Genomic DNA, 14,706 nt, shown 5'->3' on the forward strand with positions numbered 1-14,706 from the left:
CTGCCAAAAAAAAAAAAAAGAAAAGAAAGTCAACCTCTAGATGCCCTGGAACTTCTGATGTTTATATTCTCTGTTACATTATTCCCCCATTCTCCCACCAACTAGGAAGTGTGTCAAGATGTAAAGTTACCCTTTAAAAACACACTTGTCATCAAATGTGGCCTACCCACATGATGGAATGTGACTCAGCCATAAAAAGGAATGAAGTTCTGATGCACACTACAATGGGTATCAATTTGAAAACATCCCACTAAGAGATGTCAGACATAAAAGGTTGTAGGAATCCATTTGAATGAAATGTCCAGAATAGGCAAATCCATGAAGAGAGAAAGTAGATTAACGGTTGCCTAGGGCTGAGGATTTGAGGAAAATAGGGATCTGGGGATGTGGCTCACTGGTAGAGCACTTGCCTAGCATGTTTGAGGGCCTAGGTTCAATCCCTAGCACTGGAGAAAAAGAAAGAAAATAAGGAAGGAAGGGAGGAAGGGAGAAAATGAGAGAGGGAGAGAGAAAGAGAGAGAGAGAAGGGAAAAGAAAAGAAACAGGGAATAATGTCTTCGGGCATCTTTCTGGGGAAATGAAATGTTCTAAAATTGACAGTGTCGATGGTGCACAACTCTGAATATTTTTAAAAGCACTGAATCGAGCTCTCTAAATGAGTGGTCTTTATGGTATATGAACTATATCTCAATAAAGCTTATTTTAAAATGCAGGGAAAAAAAATCAACCCCAAACAAGCACCCATAAGCACTGTACAGCTGCTGAGGAAGGCTGTGGTACAATCCGTCTGCTCCTGTGTCCCTCCTTTCCTGTCACTCAGCAGGTAGCCCCACCACGGACACTGCTCATGCCCTTGTCTCTGAAGTACCAATTCAGGGCCAACCCTGGGTATGAGAATGGGGAAGACACAAGCTCCCCCAGAGTGACCCACAAGAAATCAGAAAGCCCAGTAGACAGGTCGTGGCCCAGGCAGAAATACCATCCAGACCCTTGACCCCTTCCATCCTGTGACAGAAAGCTGCAAAACACAGACATCTAGGTGGGTTGTGAGTGAACAGAGCTGACTGAAAGAGGGTGCATCTTATCTTTACAAAACAACAGCAATGACAAACACTGCTCTCCCACGCCCACCCCCCAGACAGACATGCCCCCAGTTATCCCTCCTTGTCAGGCCCAGCTGCATCCTGGCCCATCTTGCTGCCAACACCAGGCACTCAAGTCACACAGGTTGGAACAACTATTAGATGAGGCTAAAGTGGAGGTCAACAGGGCTTAGGGGAAGCTGCAGAATGATGCAAAGCCAGTGGGCCTGGGCAGGGCCAACCTGACAGCACCCTCTGAACTAGGCATTTTACCCAAACTGGACCCACTCCTGGGATCTGCCCCTCATTTCAGGGACAAAAATCAGGTTCCCAGGGAGAGTTACTGTGGGCTGGCCCACAATCATGGGATTCCCAGCATCTGTAAAACTGCTAGCCTGGCAAGCCAAGAGACTCATTTCAGAAAGTTTTTGTGTGTGTGTGTGTATGGTCTGGGTTTGAACTCAGGGTCTACACCTTGAGCCACTCCACCAGCCCATTTTTGTGATGGATTTTTTTTCAAGATGGGGGCTCATGAACTATTTCCCTAGGCTGGCTTCAAACCATAATCCTTCTGATCTCCGCTTACTGAGTAACTAAGATTATAGGTGTTAGCCACCAGTGCCCAGCATCATTTTCAGTTTTATTTGAGTTCACCAGGCTGACTGTAGACTTAGAGAAAGTGGCCTCAACTCAGTGACAGTTCTGTTAGGGAGATGGAATTGGAGTGGTACAAGGGGCCTAGAGCCCTGAGAACCAGTCCAGGTGCTCAGAGAGTTGAGGGGAGGCTTCCCAAAGGAGGTGACCCTGTTGACCCCAGAAAGGCCCCATGTTCTCACCTAGTGTGCCTGAAGAGGGGCCTAGCCAAGCAGGCCTGGAGCTCTGCTTACACTCCAGGCTTGAAATCTGGAGCCTCTGGCTCATTCACTGAAGTCTCTATCATTTGCTCTGGCCCAGGAAAGCTGGCTGAGTCCCCTGGGGATGTTATCTAAACAACTGCCTTCAACTCTAGCCCTTAAAGCCAGAAATTTGGGAAGCTGATAACTAGGAATTCTTTTCCCCCACAGCACCATAAATCATCACCCTCCTCTGCACAGCTGAGTCAAAGGCCAGCAGAAACTAAAGCTAGGCTCAGGTGGGGGTGGTGGGGGTTCTAAGGTCAGCCTTCACCTCCCAACAGTGGCTTCCAGACTGCAGAGGAGAGGGAAGGGAGTTGGCTATGGGATGGTGGCCTGCAAAGAAGGAAGCCAAATTTCATCCAGACCTGTCCTGAGCACCTAGGACAGGCTTGTCCTCCCTCCATCCCAGAGGAATGGAAAGGCCTTCCCAAAGCCTGGGACAAGATATTCAGGCCAAAGAAAGAAAGGAAAGAAGAAAGAAAGGTTCTCCAAAGTCTCCCCATCCTTCCGATGTCAGCACAAAATTAGTCCTCAGATACCTCAGAAGTGCCTGCTAAACGATGAGGAAGCTCAGCAATTCACCCAGTGCCTGGGAGTGCCAGCCTGGGCTGTGTGCAAACCGGCCTGGACAGATGAGAAAGCTGCCTGCAGTGACTTGTTCAAGACCATCTAGCTGGCCCCTAACCTCTGACCAGGTCCCTTCCCTTTGTCCCCAGTCACCCGTAACATTATAGAGGAGGGCAGCAGGATTGCTGCTTTGTGGAACAACAGAGCCCCAAGTAAACAAGGTACAGGGCCATGCAGGCACCAGTTCTGTTGATTTCCTGAGTCTTGGTTTCCCTCTCCGTGCCACCACCTCCTTCAAAGGTCAGCTAAATGCCCTAAGGCCACATGTAGTCACTGATCTGCTCTGTCTTGCTTCATCTGAACCTCTGCCAACCTGACGAGGACGGCACTTTACGATTCTCGTTTTGCAGTGTGCCTGGCAGAAGCTCAGAGAGACAATGCTAACTTGTCCAAGGCCACAGAGCTCAAATCCCTTAGATCATAAGATGTAGGACCTCTGTCCCTGCACTGACCTGCCTTCCAAGTCACAAAAGTGGGGCACATACATCAGCCCTGCTTGGCCAGAGGTATGAACAGAAAAACAGAATGAGGAAGCCAGGGTCCCCAGGAAGGACTACATACAAGTTCTAGCATGGTTTGGTGTCCATCAGCTAGGGCAGGTACAAGAAAACCTCTGGGAGTCCCCTAGGGCCAAGTGAATGTGGCTTCCTCATTCTGCTGTTCCTCTTAGGGAGAGAGGAGAACAGACACCACAGATACCGGGAGAAGGCCCAGGGGAAGCTTGGCATCGCTTTTGGTTTAAGGCAAGCTCTGTTAGGTCCCATGTATGGGGCTGGCACCATATCCCCTGTCCCCACTTTCCCGTGGCTCAGTTTCCACATCTGAGATTTAGAGGCCCAGGACTGAAGGGCCAGTAGGAGTCTCCGTCTTGGCATTCTCAGCCTAGAAACAGTGTGGCCTTGACGTCAGCCCTTCACAGACACCACCCTATCCCCAGGGCAAGAGGGCGGGCACCCAGTCACTCCTTTCTTCATTGTTTATCAGTCAGCACCTGCATAACCACACACATGAAAATATTTACACTACCAGACTAACTTTGGGACTCTTTGGTCCCTCGTGCAGACATATTTATCTGTCGGTCACACAATGTCTTTTCCCTTACTTCTCTTTGGAGGCTGGAGTTTCTGGCTCCTAGCACCAGGGTGAGAGGTTCAGGATGGCAGGCAAGGACCCAAGCCCCGGCCTTGGCCTGAGCAGCTGCTGGGGGAGCTTGGTGATAGTTGGGCTCAGCCCATGAGGATAGTCATCTCTGCCTCAGACCCGGTTACACAGGGCCATGCTTGCTGGACAAAATCACTCCCAACGAGAAGAGCTGAGCACATTAGAAGCACAGGCTCCTCGTCTGCCCTGCTAACGGCCACTAAGTATTGCCATCTTTAGAAATAATGGTCTCTTGGACACGCACCCACATATGTACATCCCGCTTTCACAGGCTCCATGAAAAGCAAACAAAAAAAAAAAAACCTTTCAGGTACTCAACAAAGCAAGATATCGTGATGCTGTCACTAGCCCGCCGTCCTCCCCCACGCCTCCAACCTGTCACCCACACAAAGTCAGATGAAGCTTCTCCTAATAAACACATCAGTGTGTGTCACTCCTCTGGATTCTAAGATAACATCCAAACTTTTTAACCCAGGCGCAAGGCCCACTGGCCCCTCCCTCAGCCAGCCTCCCCTAGGCTTCCACAGTCAGGAGCTCACCACACCTCCGCCTGCCTTGGTCCCTTGTACGGGTTGCTCCCTCTGTTCAGAAGGCCTTTCCTTACATCCACCTAATCCCACTGTGTTGAAAGAACTTGGCATTCTCAAGGGTCCAGTTCATATATCAGCACCTCAGGAGCACCCTTCCCCCTTAGGTATCACCAATGCCTGGGGCTCTGCCCCCTCATGAGCTCCTTGAAACCAGAGACCCAACCTGGTTCATCCTGGCAGCTCTGTGAGTTCAGAAGAACATGTCCATATCAAGAGGCCCACTCAAGAGGCCAAAGTGGCCCTGTGGACAAAGAGTGCCCTCTTTGTCCCCTGAAGCCCTAAAGCACAGGGAGTACATGGTGAGGCACAGAGCACTCCCACACCAGGGCAGCTGCTCCCCTTCAGCAGTCATGAAGCACACTGGGGGTGCTTATTCACGAGATATTAATATATACCACTTATCACCAGGCCCTGCTGTACTCTCCAGAGCCCAGCCCTTGTTAAATTAGAGTGCAGAGGGGACAGGCTCACAGGATGCCACTTTCCAAATCTGGTGACTGCACAGAGATGGCATTTTATTCCCAGTGAGTTTCCAGGATCTTTGCCAGCTTACCAACTTCTATCCTTTTCCACGAAAAGTATCTCTTGAGCATAGTTCTGCTCTCTTCCAGCGCAGCCCCAGGTATCTGCTTCTAGTCAGGAGAAGGTGGAGAGAAGATGGGAAGAGGAGGCAGGAGGGGAGGAAGGTGGAGGCATGCATGAAGAAGGGGCAGGGAGGCAGAAACATCTGGGATTCCTGCCCCTGTGGCTAGCCCAAACAAGGGCTACCAGGAGAGCTGAGGATTGGCAATGATGACTGACCGGGAGCCAGAAGATAAACAAAGATGTGTTCTTGCAAAGAGTATGGATCAAGGCAGCACAGAAGCAGAAAAAAAACCAAACCAAAACACACCAGCATGAGGCATATGACAGCTTCCAGCAGGACTCCAGCCCAAGACCTTAGTATTCCGGAGGTCCAACCCGGCCCCTACCTGGCCCCTCTGCAACAAAGAAGCTGTGAGGACTGACTGGAGTAGGGCTACCATTCTCAGCACAACACACTTTCCATGCCATATGACTGTCCCCAGCACCCTCCTGCTGGGATACTCCACTATGTTCCCTCTATAAGTGGTTACACAGTGCTAAGGGGGAAGACTCGCAGCAGCCTGACCTGCTGTCCAAACTTTCCACCAGACAGCACCTCCCTCCCTCTCTTCAGCAGACCTTCCCGTGTCCCCTCCCCCTCCCCCGGCCAACCCCACAGGCACAAGTGCACTAGGGCAGGGACTTGGTGAATAAAGCATGTCTTCCGACAGCATGCACGCACCACACACGCACTCTGGCCTGGCAGCAGCAGCATGACTGGGGAGGTATTCCAGCAGACTTATTTATAGCCGAGCCCCGTCCACGCTCCCCAGTGCTGCCTGCCTGCCACTGGGGCTTTTCAATTTGTGTCTATATTTATCACTTGAAGCTGTTGGGATAATGGCAAGGCCAGAAATAGCCTTGAAGACATTCACGTGAAGCTGATGGGCAGGTCCCCAGCTCCCAGGCTGACCTCGCCTGGACATCTGGCAGTGGGGAATGGGGAACAGCTGGACAGAGCCAGGGAGGCGGCTGTAGCCAGATGGGAACAACATAATCCTTCTTTCCCCACTGGCCTCGGCCCTCTGTAGTGAGGCAGGGGACACATCCAAAAATGATACATCACAGCTGCCAAGCCAAGGGGAGAGCAGAAATGACATGGTTTCCTGATGTCAGTGTTATAATCAGAGCAAAGTGTCCAGCTCAAGGAAGGAGAGGAGAATCAGAGGCAGCAGGCCCAGGCTCAGTGAAAGCAGGTCATTGCTAACCTGGGGTTGCAGGGAGCTGCCCTCTTGCCCTGTCCCTTGCACTGGACTTGGTGCTGTCTGGCAGCAGGACAGCAGACCCCGTTTCCTGCTCACCTGACCACTTCCTACTTCAGGGTAGGAAGATACAGATAGTCCAGCTGACCAGAGAAGAAAATGAGGATAGCTGGAGCACTGAGAACCCCTGTTCCTTTTTCAGCCTCAGCTTCCACCTGCAGAAGTACAGCTGACAAATATACTGACAACCTCCCAGTAGGCAAGGGAGCAGTAAAGGACTCGCTGCGGAGTCAGAACAAGCCCCTTAGCATTGGCTGTATCACCCATGGTATGCGGGTGAGGGCTCAGTGTTCCGGAGCCTTACTGTCCTGATCCCAAAGTGGAAAGGCTGGCATCCCCATCCAGGGATCCTTCTCTGTCTCTCTCCTAAAGTTTGAACTCAGGGCAGTGGGCTTGCTAGGCAGGTGCTCTACCCCTTGAGTCCCATCCTCAGTCCAAATGGCTCCGCCCCTCCTCTAAGAGACTTTCCCCATCAGCTGTTAGTGGCTGCCATCTCTCTGCTCCAGCTATACTACGTGCCTCCCTAGTCACCTAACAGGAATGCTGATTTGCATGTCCCCCATCCCAGAGGGCAAGTTCTTCCCCAATGGATTCAGTAAACATTTGCTAGGTGAGGACATGAACTAATTACATCCTCCATGCTTAACCAGAGCTGTTGTTTTTTGCAAAATAAAGAGTTCAGCCTCATACCTGGACTCCTTAGCATGATGGGGCAAAAAGCAGACCTGGGTGCTCTTGGACTCTTCCTCACTGTATTCCTCAGAGACACCTGGTGCTGCCAGGTTGGGAGGGAGCTGCTCTACTGGTCTTTGCCAGCATGAAAAGCAGGCGGCCTTCCTGCCAGGGTACTTGGGCCATGCCTGAAGCTCTGGGGCTTCACAGCAGGGTTTCTACTGCTAAGTGGTGCTCTGTGAGCTCCTGGGCAGGATGCTATCTCCTTTCAAGTGGCCCATCAAGAGCAGAAGCCAGGTATGAAGCAAAACAGCAGCTGTGGGCTGCAACTTCTGAATGACCCAGTGTCTCCTGACTGGTGCCAGTGCTCACCCTGGGCTTGGATTTGGGTACCTCTCGACAGTAGTTGTTCCAGGGCCCACTCCAACCTTACAGATCCTCACAGCTGCTGTTACCCCAAGCAGCCCTTCCAGGTGGGAGAGACCCACAAGTGTGTGAGGCTCCATCAGCCTGAAGGCTTCACCTCAGGGGCAATCAGAAAAAAAGAGTGACAGAGAAGGCAGGGCCCGGGGAACAATGCTGGTAGCTAACATGATCAGCCTTGTCCTGGGACTCCACAGATTCGCACTCATTCAGTCCTTAGGAAGAACTTGAAATAAGTCCTGATGTTGCCCCATTCATGGACAGGGAAAGTGAGGCACACTGAGGGGCCCTGCCCAAGATGCCCCAGGCAGTTTGGCTCGAGGGTCTGCATTAACCAGCACACTGTATAAAGGAAGGTTTCTTTACTGAGCACCTGTTAAGTGCCTGGCATTGTGCATGAGTGTATTGTGTGTGGGGTTTTTTTTTTTTTCATTTTTCTTTTATTATTCATATGTGCATACAAGGCTTGGTTCATTTCTCCCCCCTGCCCCCACCCCCTCCCTTACCACCCACTCCGTCCCCTCCCTCTCCCCCCCACCAATACCCAGCAGAAACTATTTTGCCCTTATTTCTAACTTTGTTGTAGAGAGAGTATAAGCAATAATAGGAAGGAACAAGGGTTTTTGCTGGTTGAGATAAGGATAGCTATACAGGGCATTGACTCACATTGATTTCCTGTGCGTGGGTGTTACCTTCTAGGTTAATTCTTTTTGATCTAACCTTTTCTCTAGTACCTGGTCCCCTTTTCCTATTGGCCTCAGTTGCTTTAAGGTATCTGCTTTAGTTTCTCTGCGTCAAGGGCAACAAATGCTAGCTAGTTTTTTAGGTGTCTTACCTATCCTCACCCCTCCCTTGTGTGCTCTCGCTTTTATCATGTGCTCATAGTCCAATCTAGGGGGGTTCTTATTGCCTGTCTTTCTCTTAGTCCAAAGAAAATGTACCTGTAACCTCAGATGTGCCCTAGGGTGGGTATCAGGCATCCTAAGCCAATCTGAGATACCATCTCTGCACCTCCATCTCATCTCACTCTACCTGGCTTGTCCTGCTTTAATGGACTTCTCCACAGTGGAGACCAGGGAGTGACTTGGCCCCATGTACTGGGTGCATTGCCCTCTGAGTGACAAATGGAGGGAGGGCAGCGCTTGACTGAAGAAGAGAGAGGCAGAGGACAGCTTAGCACAGGGACAGTAAGCGGTCATTTTCCTAAGACACTCAAAACATAGCCCTTGTTTCTTTTACCTCCAGCACATAGTGCAGTTCAGGCACACAGAGGGTACTTAATATATGCTAGTCCAAAGATCACCCTGCCAACACTGCTCCTCCTGCCCATGAACCCACTTGCTCCCAGGTAAGCAGCAGCAACCTTTTCTTAAGGGAGATAGAAGCCAGGGAGTCCTGAAGCCACAATGTGATAGCACAGCCTGGGTGCTGCACCCAGCCTCAGGGGTCCCAGGCAGCCTCAGGGTTCTAAAGCATAGGTGTACACCTAAGATCAATTTGTGCTAGGACACCACGGCCCAGTGCAAGAGGCAGCTGAGCAGAGGGGCTGGAGTGCTTGGGGAGGATGGGGGTTAAAGGAGATGTGTCTTCGCTGCTCTGATTTCCTTAAGGACAGCAAGCTTGTCTATAGTTATTTTTCCCCCCACTAAGACAGGATCTCTCTATGCAGCTCAGACTGGCTTCAGACTCACAATCTCTCTGCCTCTGCCTCCCAAGTGCTGGGATTGCAGATATGGGCCACTAAGCCTGGATTTTAAGTTACTTCATAAGGGCAGGGAGTTTGTCTCTCATTTCTTTGCTGTCCCCACCCCACACTTCCTCTAGCCTCAAGAAGGTTCCAGCAACTGGCTTTCTGAAAAGACAAGGGACTTGCCAAACACTGAGCCTAGCCAGGGCACCCTGCTTCCAGTGCCCAACCCTGCTTGGTCCATCTCTGGTATCTCATTCTTAGTCATGTCCCTTGATCACCTGTGACTGCCTGGGCACTCACTAGAGCAAAAGGCAGTTGCTGGAGGTGGCCCATAAATCAATCAGTGGCAGCAATTCTCAAGTTGTCATTCCTCAAGAGTACATTTATTATGATGGGAACAGATGACTTAAATGGCTGAAAGAAAAATCAAACTGGATTTTTGCTCCCCCTTTGGCCTATAGATTCAACTTCTCTCAACAGAGCAAAAGCAAAATCTTTCTCCACCTTCCCCAGGCAACCCTTGTGCTAAAGATGAAACCCAAGTCCTCCCCTCTCCAGCTCAAAACTGCAAAGGCCTCCTCCTCTACTCCCCTGGCCACAAGGCACTGTAAAGCCTGTCATGGAGTAGCCTTGCAAGCCAAAAAAACAGCGACCAGCACATATTCTCCTTCCAAAGAAGCACCCATGAAATACAGTGGTCTTCTCAGCAATAGTGATGGAGCCAAGTGCACAGCAGGTCCTCGTGGTTTAAGGAACACCTGTTCTCAGTGATGCAGCTAAAGGGCAGTAAGGTTCTGGCCTCCATTGGCCTTCTGTGCCCCCTTTATTACAAGAGATGAAATCACAGATTGAAACAGACCATGTGGTAGATGGCTTGTGTTCAGTGGGGCAGCTGGTAGCTGCAGAGGCTGTTTAGTGCCTGACTTTATATCCATGATCCCTTGACCTTAGCCAGTTCCCTGAATGTGCCTCAAACAAGGCTTTTTGACCTCCACCATGGGCTTATCCTGAACTGTCAGCTCCTTGAAGGCAGGAATGCCTTGCTATTCTCTGGCCTTGAGTTTAGTTAGCAGAAACTCAATAAAAGCTGAATGAAGAGTTCATGGGAAGCCACACACTGGTGGCTCATGCCTGCAATCCCCGCTACCCAGGAGGCAGAGATCAGGAGGATTGACGTTCAAAGCCAGCTGGGCTGATAGTTGATGAAATCATATCTCAAAAAAAAAAAAAAATCACAAAAAAAAAAAGGGCTGGTGAAGTGACTGAAGATGTAGGTCCTGAGTTCAAACCCCACTACAGTAAAAAAAAAAAAAAAAACAGAGTTCATGGGAGCTTTGGCTTTGACCTGCCCAAGGTTCCAAACATCATCAAGACTGCAGCCCAGCCAGGTGCCAGTTGGCCCACACCTATCATCCTAGATACTCAGGAGGTAGAGATAAGGAGGATGGTGGTTCAAAGCCAGCCCAGGCAAATAGTTCAAGAGACCCTATCTCAAAAAAGCCCATCACAAAAAAGGGCTGGCAGAGTGGCTCAAGGTGTAGGCCCTGAGTTCAAGCCTCAGTACCGAAAAAAAAAAAAAGACTGCAGTCCAACTAAAGTCAAAACTTAGGACAGGGCTGGCAGAGTGGTTCACATGAGGCCCTGAGTTCAAACCCCAGTGCTGCCAAGCAAAACAAAACAAAACAAACCTTAGGTCAGGTGGTCATGGGATGCCTGTAATCCCAGCTACTCAGGAGGCACACACAGTAGGATCTCAGACTGATGCCAGTCCCAGAGAAAAGGGAAACCCTATCTGAAAAATAATCTAAAGCAAAAAAGGTTAGGGGTATAGCTCAAGTGGTAGAGCAGCTGCTTAGTGAGTGCCAGGTCCTGAGTTCAAACTCCAGTACTGCCACAAAAAAAAACAAAACAAAACAAAGCAAAAAAAAACAAAAACCCTTAGGTCATGGCCTAGACATTGCTGCTAAAAGCCCAGAACACTAAGAATCCTCAGAAGACTAAGCCTCAGATTTCTGCCTGTCAGTGAAGCCCACCACCCTGGGTGCTACTGGCACTGCCAGGATCCCATAGCTCAACTGCAGGGGCTTGTTTGGCCCTTCTTCCTGTGCCCTCAAACCTGCACAGCCCTACTCCCAAGAGGAGTTTTACAGTTCAACTGCAAAAACATTTGGCTTGGATTCCAGAGGCACAAATCTTGGCTCTACCACTAACCAGCTTGTCATGTTGCTTTGGACAAGTAACTTGCTTTACTGGGCCTCAGTTTCCCCACAGCTTACACACACACAAAAATCAGACAAGATTTCTTAGATCCTCCGAGTCCAGAGAGCATTCTTTTAAACAGAGACCAGCCAATGCGCTAGGAGACCTTCAAGCTCTACCTTTATTGCCCACCTGGAGCTCAATACCCTCCCCATCCCTGTTCCCTGGCAGCCTTCCTGGTTCAAGTACCCCTAGTGCAATTGAACCCCATGCTCTCCCTGCTTCCTTCCTCCATCCTAGCCAGTCTGTGCTCAACACAGTAGCCACAAGCCAAATCCTTGTCCTGTACTACTCAAAAGTTTCAGTAGCTTCACACCCTGTAGCTATAAGGCTCTGTTCCACCCAGGCTTTACCCTGCTGAGCTCACCCATCTCCTGCCTTGTCTCCTGTGACTCTTCCTCTCATTCACACTCTCCAGCTTCTTGAACATCCTTAACAACTTTGCTACAGTTTGGTTCAAGTTTATCCCCAGCCCTTGGTGCTATTAGAAGATAGCAGAAACCTTCTAAGAGATAGGGACAGTGAGAGATCTGAGATCACTGGGTATGTGCCCTTGAAGAGGATAAGGGGACTTAGTTCTTTTCTCTTTTTCTCTCTTTTGTTCCTGGCCAAGAGGTGAACAGCTTTGCTCTGTCACATTCTCCCACCATGATGTGCTTCCTTGCTATGGACCTAAAAGCAACAGATCATGGAATAAAACCTGTAAATATATTTTTTTCTCTTTATAAGTTGTTTGTCTCAGGTATTTGTTACTGTAAAGGAAAGCTGACTAACATAAAGCTCCTGACTTTTGCACAGGATGTCTCCACTGCCTGCATTAGATAGTCATTCCTCTGTATCTTCAGGTTTCACATTCATTGATTCAATCAACCACAGATCAAATATATTTGGAAAAATATTTGCAAATTTTACATCAAGAACTTGAACAGCCTTGGATTTTGGTGTCTGCAAGGGGTCCTGGAACCAATCCCATGGATATCAAGAGCCAACTGCACTGACACATCTTACTGCCTCTTTGTTCATTATTTGTCTATTGCACTAAAATATAAACCCCAGGAGGGTCAGAACTGTTTAGTGATTTATCACACTCTTGGATCCACTGTGGGGCTGCTCATACCACTCAAATGAACTGTCTGGAGCTACATAACCCTCCAGCTTGAATGTATCCTCTCAGGAATTCCTCCAAGAATTCCTAGTTCTGGACACTATCTCCGGGAATAAACACGGTTCACGTCTCAGGAAGTATGTGAAGGAACAAAGCAAGGAAATGACACAGGAATGGATCCAGAAAGCCCCTCCTGATGGCACCTGGCTATAGGAGTTACGAGGGGCCAGTTCACAAGCAAAGGCTTGCAGGTGTCTCCTAGCCAGGCATGATCAGGTCACAAATACAGGCTCCTTGAGCACACCCAGCACCCATCATGGGAAAGCACAGGAAAGAAAGGAAACAGAGGCCTCCTTATGAGAGCCAGGAGAATGTAGCCTGGAGGAGGAGGGAAAACAAAGGTGGAGAGAAAGGGTTTCCTGTGGAGACCCTGCAGCCCAGCTCAGCTCCAGAGGAGCACTCCCCTCTTGTTGGCTTGGGCTGCTTAGGCTTCACAGCTGGCCCTGCATGCCCTGGAGTGCTCCATCCCAGCACTCTCAGGCCCATACCTCTCAAAGTATGGCATATCTGGGCGTACCTCAAGTGACAGCAAGTAGTGGCCAGAAGCACAAGCCAGATTCTGCCACCTGGTTGGAAACAGAACATTCTTAGAAGGACGTAGCCCACCTAAGCCAACAGAGCAAAGGGCAGCTCTGGGGAACAGGACAGGCAGAGTGAAAAGGCCAGCCCTGGGGGCATACATCAGAGGAGGGGAGCGCTGAGAGCAAGGACCAGAGAGTTCTGGCTGGAGCCAGGTCCTGAGCAATGCTGGGTACAACTCAAAGTAGTCCATCAGACCACAAACATGTAGATGGGAGAGGACAGCAGGGGCAAGGTGACAGAGCTGCCCTGGGCATGACCCAGAGCCATCAAGCCTTGCCCACCTCTCTCGCCAGCACTGTGGCAACAGCAAAGAGTTCAGTACAAGTTCCCTGCCCTCACGGACCTCAGAGCAGTGTCTTTGCTCCGTGGCATATCACGTAGACCTCTCTGTCCCCTGGTCTCCCCCTGGTCTGGCACATGTGGCCTAGACCCAATGGAATGGGCTGTCCCCAGGGAGGGAGGGTAAAGCAGCACCTGTGTCCTGCTTCAGGCCAGGGCCAGGCAAAGGAAAAGAGGCCAGCATGGGGAGGTGGGTACCACCAAAGGGAATCTGTGTCTATTGCCGCTATGTTTTGAGGCCCTGCCCATGTCATTAGCTATCTCCCTCCTCAACAGTGACCTTGCAGGCTTGTCATGGAGACAATGGCAGGAGGTGTCCTTCCTGGTGAGCCCAGGAAGGAAGCCATGGCCTGGGCCAGGAGACCCTCCCTACTGTTCTCCTACCCCCAAGGATGCTGAAGTGAGAGCAAGGCCAGGAGCCCCGCTCACCTACTCAAAATGGTAAACGTCTTCAATTTTGAAGGGGACATGGAGGGCAAATGCTCTCCCCAAATTGGATCCCCTCTTAGAGGCAGACCTTCTTTGCAATCAGAAGAGGCCAGCTTGTGCTAAGAAAATCCAGCTGCCCCTACCCCCCACCCCTTTCTGGAAGGAAGGGCTCTGAGATCCTTTGGAGCTTCTCTAAAAATAAACCCTGTTACTTGGGCCCTTTCCTTCCTCAGCCCCCCTCTGAGGAGAGGATAGGGAACATTCACGTTCTCAGCATCACCCTTCACCCTCCTTTCTGCCCAGAGTTCAGCACTCTCTAAGTCCATCACAGAGACAAAGTCCTAGGGTAGCTCAGGGGCCTGAGGGGTGAACCTGATTGTCCCCACTTGGCCTGTTATATTCTGGGTCTGGGAGACTTTATAAGATAAGAAGGTGTTTGTGAGGACTGAGGGAAGGAATGGAGGTCCACAGTCTCCCCCATTAAAGGGTTCCCAGGCTGATGGCATACACAGACACTGAACTATTTGAGGGCATATAATGCCAAGAACCCTCAGGAAGGAATGACAGGCCAATGTAGATCTGGGGCTTACAAAGAGCTTTAGAGAAGACAAGGTATTTGAAATGGACTGGGAAGGGGAGACAGGAATCTGACAGACAGGGCCTGGGAGGGAATTTCAGGACAATGGAATAGTATAAGCAAAGTGCAGAGTACACTAGGGCACAAACTCTGCTCACATGGAGACTTTTTTTTTTTTTTTTTTTTTGTGATACTGGGGTTTGAACTTACGGCCTCACCGTTTACTAGGCAGGCACTCTACCACTTGAGCCACTCCACCAGCCTCACATGGAGACTTCTGTCTGAGCTCACAGCTGCCAGGGGGCACCTGGAATGGTACCTAGTACAT

At 50.2% G+C, this 14,706-nt stretch overlaps 1 protein-coding gene across 15 annotated transcripts in view; it reads right to left on the minus strand.

Moving 5' to 3' along the window:
- Positions 1 to 14,706, minus strand: part of Pitpnm2 (phosphatidylinositol transfer protein membrane associated 2) — a 137,278-nt gene that overhangs the window by 90,162 nt on the left and 32,410 nt on the right. The window contains exon 1 of one of the 15 annotated variants that reach the window (XM_020159437.2): positions 4,311 to 4,691. The exons of the other annotated variants lie outside the window; for them this stretch is intronic. The gene's annotated coding sequence lies outside the window, so the exon portion shown is untranslated. Of the gene's footprint in view, positions 1 to 4,310; positions 4,692 to 14,706 lie in introns of those variants that run through there. 15 annotated transcript variants of the gene reach the window in all.

This window comes from Castor canadensis, chromosome 18 (assembly GCF_047511655.1).
Source record: "Castor canadensis chromosome 18, mCasCan1.hap1v2, whole genome shotgun sequence".
NCBI classification, from domain to species: Eukaryota; Metazoa; Chordata; class Mammalia; order Rodentia; family Castoridae; genus Castor; species Castor canadensis.